This window comes from Equus przewalskii, chromosome 15, assembly GCF_037783145.1.
Source record: "Equus przewalskii isolate Varuska chromosome 15, EquPr2, whole genome shotgun sequence".
In the NCBI taxonomy this organism is placed as follows: Eukaryota; Metazoa; Chordata; class Mammalia; order Perissodactyla; family Equidae; genus Equus; species Equus przewalskii.
The window spans coordinates 371,194-380,850 of record NC_091845.1 but is presented as its reverse complement, the minus strand read 5'-3'; positions in this window follow the sequence as shown (position 1 = coordinate 380,850).

Genomic DNA, 9,657 nt, shown 5'->3' with positions numbered 1-9,657 from the left:
CCGTCTTATCTTCGTGGAGAGGATAGAGTGGAGCAGGCAAGCCCAGAGGCAGGCTGGATGCTAGGAAGCCATTTCCAAGGCAGACACAATGTTGCTGCAGATGAAGGTGGAAGCTGTTAGGGTGGAGAGAGGCTGACACAAGCTTCATTTGGGAGACAGGGCAGACAGACTGGCTGTGGGGGGCTCCTGAGTGCCCCGCTGAGCTGGGAAGTGGGTGGGGAGTGTGCTCAGGTCTCCTTTCCAGAAAGAAGCTCCTAGGAGGAGTTCAGCTGGCTGGCAGGCTCCAGCTATTGCACATTCAGGCAGGAGCGCAGCTTCACACCGAGGCCATGCTTTTCCCAGCCAGTCCCAGCCCCTGCCCAAGCACAGCCTGGCCACTCCGGCTCACACGGGACTCCCCCAGTGAGCAAGCTTGGCACCAGCGCTTCCTGTCTGCCTGGGCAGGACATCCTCAGTGCTGCCGCTGGGGCTCTGCCCACCTGTCTCCCTTTGGTGCCTCTCTCCCTTCACAGACCTGCAGGGGCCTGAGTCTCTCCACCTCCTCCTGGCCCCATGCGCTTCCTCCAAACAGGCGTTTCTCCCAATACCTCTCTTGTATGTCTGTTTCTGTCTTGGCATCTGCGCTGACGTGGAGAGTGAGGGTGGGGAAAAAGAAGGAGGAGAGTTGTACGCGGGCTGCATGTGAGGTGCCTGCAGGACATCCCGGAACAGCTGTGAAGACCCAGGGAGGGGGTGGGTGGAGGTGATGGGTGAGGTCCCTGTGGGAGTGTCTGGGAAGAGGAGTCGCAGAGCAGAAACAGAAGGAGGGACAAAGAGGTGGGAAGAAAAGCAGGCAAGTGTGTCAAAGTAACAGACAATTTAAAGAAGAACGTGGGTGCCAGGACAATTCAAGGGGGAAATAATGGTCTTCTCAACCAACAGTGCGGGAGCAATTGGAGGCCCACGTGTGAAGGAACGAAGGTGGGCTCCGCCTCATGGCTTTCGAGACAGTTAACTCAAAATGAGTCACGGCCCTCAATACAAGAGTCAAAACTCTGAGAAGAAAACACAGGAGTAAGTCTTGTGACCGTGAGCTAGATGATGGTTTCTTAGCCCTGACATCAAAAGCACAGGTGACAAAAGAAAAAACAGATAGATTAGGCTTCATCAAAGGTGAAAACTTTCGTGCTATAAATGGTACCATTAGGAAAGTGAGAAGACTGAGAGAGAATTTTTGCCGAGTGCATATCTGATAAGGGACTCGTATCTAGAATATATAATGACCTCCCACAACTCATTAGTAAAAAGGCAAGTAATCCAGTTGTTTGGCAAAGGATCTTAATAGACAGTGCTTCAAAGAAGATCTACAAATGGCCGATAAGCACCTGAAAGGATGCTCAGCATCACTAGTCATTAGGGAAATGCAAATCAAAGCCACAGGGAGATAGCACTTCACACCCACGAGGATGGCTAGAATCAAAAAGACAGGTAATAAGAAGTGCTGGGAGGATGCGGAGAAACTGGAAGCCTGCTAATGGGGACACGAAGTGGTGCAGCCACTCTGGAAAACGGTATGGCAGTTCCTCAGAAAGTTAAAAGTTACCACGCACCCCGGCAATTCTACTCCAAAGCATATATCCAAGAAAAATGAAAATCCATCCACGCAAAAACTCATAAATGAATATTCATAGCAGCATTCTTCATACTAGCCAAGAGTTGGAAACAACCCGAATTTCCACCAAGTGGTGAATGGATAAACAAAACATGGGTACTCATGCAATGGAATATTATTTAGCAATAAAAGGAAAGGAAGTACTGATTTGTACTACAACATGGATGCACCGTGGAAACTTTGTGCTAAGGAAAGAAGCCAGTCACAAAAGACGGCAGGCTGTTAGATTTCATCTGCAATGTCCAGAACAGGCAGGTCCGAAGAGGCAGAAAGGAGGTTCGCATTTGCCAGGGGCTGGGGTTGCGGTGGTGTTTGGGAAAACTGGCAGTGACAGCTAATGATTTGTAGATTTTTCTTTTGGGTGATGAAAATTTCTAACATTAGGTCATGGTGATGGTTGTACAACTGTGACTATATTCAATACACTTTGAATGGGGGATTTTTTGGCATATATGAATTATATCTCAATAAATATGTTAAGAAGAAGAAGAAATGCTTTCAAGTGGCTAAGAGATTGAAAAGTGCTCACTGGATCTGCTAACTGGACCACTGGTGGTCGGGAGAGAGAAGTCTGAGAAAGTCCTGGCCGGGGACGGGGCGGGGGGGCAGGTGTATGAGTGGGTCATGGTCATGGCCCTGTCTTGCTCCCTTGAGGGTGTGGCTGGCGCCGACCCACAGTGGACTGGGAGATATGAGCTGGTTCTTCCCTGCAGCTCTGGTGGAGACTAGGCCGCCAATGCCGGACCCAGTGCCGCAGCTCAGGAGTCAGACCGCCAAGGCTCGGGGGACACTGCGCACTGGGTGGGAAATTTGCATTGACTTTGTTCTGGATCACGGGTGGGCTCTAGTGCCTTGTCTCCACAGGCTTGGGGTGGGGTGGGGTGGGGGTTCCAGGAGGTTAAAGGGACTGTGGTCAGCCAGGAGGAGGGGCTGAGTCTAGACCAGGCTTGAGGGAATAGAGGAAATGAAAGAGACAGAGAGAAAGAGAGAGAGAGAGAGAGAGAGGAGGAACAGGGCAAGATAGATGGACTCTGGTGCTGAGGAGGCTGGGGATGAGGTCCAGATATGGGGAGGAAAGACACTCCTTCCATTGTGCCAGGAGACATGAGGCAGCAGGGTGTCACTTCCTGCATTGTGCCCCACAGGAGGGTGTCATTTAGTTTCAGGAACCCAGATAAGGAAGTTCTCAATAATAGTTTCTGACATTATTTAGGTTGCATTTTGCTGTAAGAAACAGAAAACTCCACCATTAAGAAATGATTTAAGGGGCCGGCCCAGTGGCGCAGCAGTTAAGTGGCACTGCTTACTTCAGCAGCCCAGGGTTCGCTAGTTTGGATCCTGGGTGAGGACATGGCACCGCTTGGCATGCCATGCTGTGGTAGGCATCCCACATATACCGTAGAGGAAGATGGGCACGGATGTTAGCTCAGGGCCAGTCTTCCTCAGCAAAAAGAGGAGGATTGCCAGCAGATGTTAGCTCAGGGCTAATCTTCCTCAAAAAAAAAAAAAAAAAAAAAAGGGAAATGACTTAAATGATAAGGAAATAGAATCCCCCATAATGAGAAGCCCCTCAGAACACTTCTTGTCGTGTCTCCTTAGCCAAAAATATTTTTCATGCATGGAGAATGGGAACTCTGGGAGACCCCAGCTGTGGGGCATATGGCCCTGGGGATGAGGGCAGGTGCCTGCACACTGTCAGTTGTGTTAACAAGGAAATGGGGAGATTTGAATGGACAATGGCTGAGTGCCCAATAGCATCTGCTGTACCCATAGCTCCCCGCTTCACGATATCCCCACCCTGGGCAGGGGCTGTGCATCTTGCTCACTGTCACCCCAGCATCTAGTGCTGCGGAACGCAGTGCAGGCTGCCCCTGGAGATACCCATGTTCGCACGTACGCAGAGATATCCTCCCTGTGAGGGGGGGTCATGGGTTGTTATTTTTTCCCTGTTGATTTCTCTACACTTTTTACAATGGAGTTGGAGCAATGTATTATTTCCGTAATAAACAAAGTAGTTAAAAAGTAGAAGAAACTCCTCTGGGACACAGAGGTCAAGCCGTCAGGGGGGCTGACGGGGCCTTGAGGGTCTGGCCGCTCTCCCCATGGCTCCCTCACACCCTCTGCTCTGAGCCCTCTACCGGGGCACTGGCCTCTGGCGCCCCCTCTGCAAGGCTCTTTCCCACCCACTCTTACATCTCAGCTTGCAGCTGTCAGCTCAGCCCGGCTGTCCCTGGTCCCTGAGTCTGGGCTGATGTGTCCTCAAAGTGCCCCATGAGCACTATGGCCATTTCACAAGGGCTTCTGGGCGTATGGGGGTGTCTCCTCTGCAGTCCTGTAGGGCCCATGAGTTCAGGAACTGTGCCTTGCACAGGATCGAGCTTGCAGGTGTCCCATAAATATTTTGTCAAATGAGTCAATGGATAGTGGATGGCGAATGGATAGTGAAAGGATAGACAAATATTTACCTGAAAGGATGAAAATCCCTGTGGAGGGATGAGAGGATGGGTGGAGAGAAAGTGTATGTATCTCTGAGTTGTATACAGGTGGGTGGGTGGGCGTATATGGGTGGGCGAGCGATGGGTGGGTGGGTGGATGAATGGATGGATGGAATGGACAGGTGGATGCACGGGTGGGTGCATGGATGATCTAGGTAGAGGATGCATGTATGGTGGGTATTTTATAGGGGTGGCCAGTGTGTAAGATGGGTGAATGGGGGAGATGGGTGGGTGCGCGCTGTATGAATCCACCACGGGGTGGCGCCCTGCACCAGCTTGAGTCCCGGCTCCTGGTGAATGCCCTTCTGCCTGAAGGAAATTTAAAAAGGGAACGTTTTGTCCCAGGCAGCGGTGAAAGGTTCCCAGCGACGCAGGCTTGTAAACAAGTTGGAAAGACGCTGCGCAGCGAGCTTGCGGCCAGTCTGGCCATTCCCAGCTCGCAGGCTCAGGGTGGACACACTGAGCGTGGGGACAGGAGTCCTGAGCGGCCACAGACCCGCACGCAGCCACCCCTCCCCGGCCACAGCATCCCGACTCCTTGGATTCCTGCAGAAAGCCACGGAAGCTGCTGGGGACGGGGTGTCTCAGAGCCTTTGCCCAGAGACAAGCACTCTCACATTTTAACCAGCCTGATTTTAAACCTAACTGGGAAATCTACATCCTAACTCAGACTGCAGCCCAGCCCAGCCCAGCCCATCCCAGCCCATCCTTGGCTCCATCAGAATCCTAGTCTTTTCAGAATCCTGATTCACGCTCACATTTTGAACCCCATCCTCCCCAAACACTTTACCCCAACTCTGCTGGGCCTTCTAGTGCACACGGCATTCCTAACTCCAAACCCCCATCTTCTGCCTCTAATCAGAGCACTCCTTAAACCAACAGCACTCAAGCCTCACCCTACTCCAACTTGAACCAACTCAACTCAACTGTGGATTCATAGAAGCTTCAAAACACTGTGTGAAAAAATAGACAAGAAATGCACGAATACGTTGTGGGTGTAAAAAATCCCAGTGATACAAATAAAAGTGGTTACACTTGGACCATCCGCTTTACCAGCTTCCGGTCTCTCCAGACTCTGGGTTGCAGCTGGGCATGCATCCTCTCGGGAAGGGGATCGTGCTGCCCATACTTCCCTGTGACTTGCATTTTAGACAGCTCTGTGTCCTGGAGCTTTTCCCAGGCAGCCTGTGGGGAGCTGGGGACTCCTTCACACTGTGGCAGGGACGCCCGCTCTCTGTCTCCCTCCACCGGGTGTGGCCCATCAGAGCTAAGGGGCTGCCGAGCTCCCTGCTGTGTCCTGACGCTGAGGGTGCCGTGCGCGTGTTGGATGCCGATCCCCAGAGATTCCTGCCTTGACACTCCAGACTCCCCTTCTGTTATGAACAAGGGCCGTCCTTGTACATGCATGTGTAAGGAGTGGGTGGACTCACTTCAAATTTGGATCAATGCTGCAGATTGTGCTTCCCATTTGATTTCTGTACCTATTTTACTCCTACCGATGGTGTAGGAACCAGCCAGCTTCTTCAACATTCACCAACCCCGGGTATTAGCAGTCTTTCTCTTTTTTGTCAATTTGATGGGCAGAAAAATCCCAAATATCATTTTAGTTCACATTTCTCAGGGACCTGACTGCAGCTGCCTAACAACTATTTATTAGTTATTATTCAACAAACATTTATTTAAGCCATATAATAAAAATCAGCCTTTCTGTGCCCCATGCCTCTCTCCCCTCTTCTCATACTCTTTTGGTCGTTTCTTCTGGTGTATTTCTCCATTATTTTAAGTAATAGGTTTGAACTTTGATTTCTTCATTCATCAGCTTTAGGCAGTTAATCACTTGAGTCTGTTTCGGGAGGTGAGATTCAGCTCTCCTGTGCAACCCGGGGGGGCCTCGACTGCCCCATACAGTTGACTCGGGGCTTGGGAATCAATCCTTACTTTGCCTTATTGTGACGACAGGAGTGTTTTGCCCTTCTAAGACTTCCTTGTACAATTTTTTTCTGTTCTTCCTGAAGTTAAACGCTTATTTTCTACCTTCTTAGTTTTTCCACTTTTAAAATTATGAAACATATAAATCATACAGAAGACTTTATAAGAATATTTGTACAGTTCAAAGAATAATAATTGAAGAAAAAACACCCAGGTTGAGAACCACTCTTTTGCCCGTTCCTTAGACACCCCTGGGTGTCCCGTGCTGACTTTCACATCTCCGGCTTCTCTAGGCTTGTCATCCACATATGAATTTCTAGACAGCAGCTTGTCTATCTTGCCTGGTGGAGAACCTTGTAGAAGTGGAAGCGTTTGCCCTTTTTCTTCGGGCCACCTCTTTGCTCAGAGCGGGAGCGTCATGCGCGGGCACCCTTCCTCGTGCTGCGCAGTAGCGTCTCGCGGTATGAGCGCGGCACAATTCATTGATCTAGTTTCCTGCCGATGGCATTTGGGTTTTGGGCCTACTTTTTTTCTTTTACAAACAATGCTTTTAAAACCAATTTTGTTCATGTCTCCTGATGCACAGGTACAAGAATTTTCCTGGAGAGACACTTGTGAATGGAATTGTGGGGTCAGAAGACGTGCATTTGTTCTGTTAAACGCGGTGATACCACCTGTTTTCCAAAGTGTGTACCAATTTACGCCCTGCCAGCAGAGCTGTAAGCCTCTGATCTACTTCCTTGCGAGCACCCTGTGTTGTTCCCGGCCTCACGGGAGAGTCCTCTTTCACCCTGTGGTTTGGTTTGCGTGTCCTTGTGGATGAGTGAGGTGGGACATCTTTTCTTTCCACGTGCCTGTTGGCTCTCATCTTCCCTCTTTGGTGAAGTGTCTCTTGAAGTCCTTTGCTGATTCTCCTGAGGGGTCATTTGTCTTCTCCCTGTAAATTTGTGTGAGTTCTTTATGGACTGTGTGTACGTGTGTCCTGTACTGTATGTACCTTACGTACTCTTCCTTTGTCAGACGGATATGTGATGGATAGCTTCGTTTTCCAAAAACTTTACAGATGCGCCTTCCACATTTTGGTCTTTAAGCCACCTGGAAATCCCTTGTGTGTATAGCGTGAGGCGGGAATTCAGTTTCACTTTCCCTCCATTTGGCTAACCAGTGGGTGCAGCACCCTTCATTAAAGGGTCTGTCCTTTGCCCTCTGGGCTGCTCTGTCACGTGTCACTATAGTGAGTATGCATCTGTATGCAGGCCTGCGCCCACTGCGGCCTGGAGAGGCCAGGACCAGAGGAGAGGTAGAGATGTGTGTCGTGACAGGGTGACGGGGAGGAATGGGGGAGGGGAGGGGAGGCGGAACAAGGCGCCGACACAGAGGGAGGTCAGAGAGGCCTTGGACAGAGCGCTTGTTTAAGGAGAAGACTGCAGGCCGAGAGCAGGCTGGCCTGGCACCTCCAGGGAGGCCGTGGCTGACCCCGTGCTGTCACGGAGGTGTGCACCAAGGTGTCGCTCAGCTTTTGCTCTGTAATTGGCCACCCCAAAATGTAGTGCTTAAGACCATACCCTTTGGTTTTGTTCGTGATTCTGACCAGCAATTTGGGCTGTGCTCTGCCGAGCGGTTCTCCACCGGGCGTGGCTGGACCAAGGTGCATTTCTGAGGTCGGCTGGCAGGTGGTGGAGCTGGGGGCCTCGGAGGGCCTGGAGCGGAGGCTTCTTCTCTGCTCCCTGGTGGGCTAGCCTGGGCCTGGCCTGTGGCAGCTGGACAGGGTCTGAGTGGAAGCTGCAGGCCTGGTGATGAGGCCCAGGCTTGAAGCAGCACAACATGCCTACTGCCACTTTCTGTGGACCAAGGTGAGTCACAGGCCAGCCCAGACTCAAGGGACCACTCGGCCACCACATCTGGACAGCAGGACCTGCAGGGAGGATGGCCATGTTCCATCTGCCATGGCCAGTGGGCTGGAGCTGAGAGCCAGGAGGGGCGTGCTGTGGCTGCAAGGGCCGGACTGTGTGTGTTATGGAAGGGGAAACCGCTGGAGTGGGAAAGATTTAATCTAATTAACAATTTCCCCACCCTGGGATGGATCAGAGCAGAGGAGAGACGGGGGAAGAACCACTGCTCCGCCCTCCCCATGAGCAGGAGGCGGCGCGGATGGGGCCCCAGCACTCGGGGGGAGAGGCAGAAACAGAATGTATGGGCTCAGCATGGTGCCCTTGGGGCCAGGAAGAGCGAGGGTTGGGGGTGACCTCTTAGGTTTCTGGACTCCAGAGTTCCCTGCCCACACAACCTGGGCCCCCCACAGGGGGAACTGCGCCACAGGTGTGCACTCCATTAGGCCTGGGGGAGGCAGGGGGTGCTGATTTCAGGGGAGGGTGCGGGTGTGGACAGAGCTCGGACTCAGCCCGGGGTGTCCGTGCGCGTGTGTGCGATGCCCTGCAGCTCCGTGTGGAGCCGGGGCGAGGAGAGAGGAGGAGGGCGCCTCCATGTCGCTCTTGTCCTGGGTTCCACCGTTGGGGGCGAGCCTGCTGGCCGGCGGGGAACACAAAGTCAGCATCTGTCTGAGAGGCGCCCACCTGGAGCCAGAGACTGAAGCTCGGGGCTCGCGGTGGGGGGGCCCCGCAGGAGAGAGACGTTCGCAAGTCGCTGGCAAAAAGATGGAACAAAAGCCACCAACGCCAGTGAAGTCACTCAGAAAAGGTCTGTCCCAGGGCACAAGAGGATAGCACCGGCACACAGGTGTTTGCTGGATAAGGATGCAATGAGGGCAGAAAAAGAACTCTGCCCTCAGAATATGTATGTTACTTGAAACAGAAGTAAGTAGCAGAAAATGGCTGATTTCAGCACTTAATGAGACACAGAAGGGCTCCACTGCGGCGCGGATTAGCACACACCCACTAATGAACCAGGGGAAACAAACGAGGAGACCCAGCGGCCACGCACAGCTGAAGCATTTTTACACATTTTGAAGAAAAATAACGAACCCCCAAAAGCTTCCTGGCAGAAAATAAAAATTGCTTTTAAAGATGCGAGCTTCTAATTTACCCTCAAAAAACAGCCTCAGAGTGCCAGAAACACTTGGGGAGAGTCGACAGCAGGACTCGGGCTAGCCCGGCCGCCCTCCCCGTGGAGCTGGCATTTCTCTTCCCTATTTTTACAGGTGAGGAAACTGAGGCCCAGAGAGGTTAAAACATATGAAGACCACACAGCTGGCGGGCCTCTGAGCCGGGTCTGTGTGTCTGGGGCCTCGTCCCCTTCGTTGCTCCACCTTCCCAAACCGTCAGGCTCCCCTGGAGCCCCGGAAGGCAGGCCCCCTCTGTTGTCCAGCATCCCTGTGGGGACCACTGCTGCCCTCTCCCACCTGTCCACGGCTCCTCCCAGGCCCTGGGGCCCAGGCTCCCCAACCCGTGGTCCCGTCTCCAGCCCTGCCTGCCCGCTCTGTTAGTCAACCTGCACCATCCAGGGTGGGTGACAATGCTAACACCCCTAGTTGAGCAATGCTGCATTCCCGGGACCCTCGAGCCCCTGCAGAACCCTGCCAGGCAGCTCCAGTCGCGGCCCCCGTTCCCCCACAAGATGAGATGG